This window comes from Formica exsecta, unplaced genomic scaffold, assembly GCF_003651465.1.
Source record: "Formica exsecta isolate Colony F162 unplaced genomic scaffold, ASM365146v1 scaffold939, whole genome shotgun sequence".
Classification (NCBI taxonomy): domain Eukaryota; kingdom Metazoa; phylum Arthropoda; class Insecta; order Hymenoptera; family Formicidae; genus Formica; species Formica exsecta.
Window position 1 is genome coordinate 11085 of NW_021853705.1, and position 862 is coordinate 11946.

Here is an 862-nt window from a genome sequence, read left to right on the forward strand (position 1 = left end):
ACTATGTCTATGCGGTAGCCGTACCGCGTACCAATACGGCGTACTGGTAACGTACGCCTACGGTACGCACGTACCTGATAGTTACAGTACTGATACGTAGAGTACGTCGTTCGCTCACTGTATTAGTATCGTGGAAGTATTTTGTTATCTGGGCAATTATAATAAGGAAATTTTATAATTTTTTAACCTCATTGACCAACCACCAAAATATTATGCAGCATCTATATCGACTAATCTCTTATCGACCGCAGTCATAGAAAAAAGCACTGTTAGAATATTTTTATTATTTATATATAGATTTATTTTTTGCATAATTTGATACGTTATTCAAAAAGAGCATCGGCGATAATAGATAACTTCGGTTTAAAACACGACAATCGCTAAAGAAACCGATGTCGTTCAAAGACTGCATTTTTTCCGTGCTTTGTATTGTTGAAATTATGGCATTAAAGTGTTTATGGTTGTATATTTATGATTCTTAAAACATGATAGCGCAACGAAATTTTTTACATTATCGCCAATATCTCTCGTGCAATGTAAATGTTTCTCCTTCATTTCGACTACCGCCAAAGATATCGCTGTTAATAGAAAAAAAACATTATTCTATATGATCTCCGCTACAAGGATTGACGCATTAAATCTTAAAATTAATAAAGCTACGATTATTAAAGCGATACAACGGACCAAAATCGCGTTGTCTTTGCCTGGGTCCTTCGCGTCTAATAAATCTATCTCTTAAATCACAGCAATTTTTAAAGAAACTGACGCATTGTTTAAGAACTACATTATTTGGTAATTATTTACTATAACGGACCCAGCTCCAATGACGTTGACCTTGACATATGTTGTCAAGGACATAATC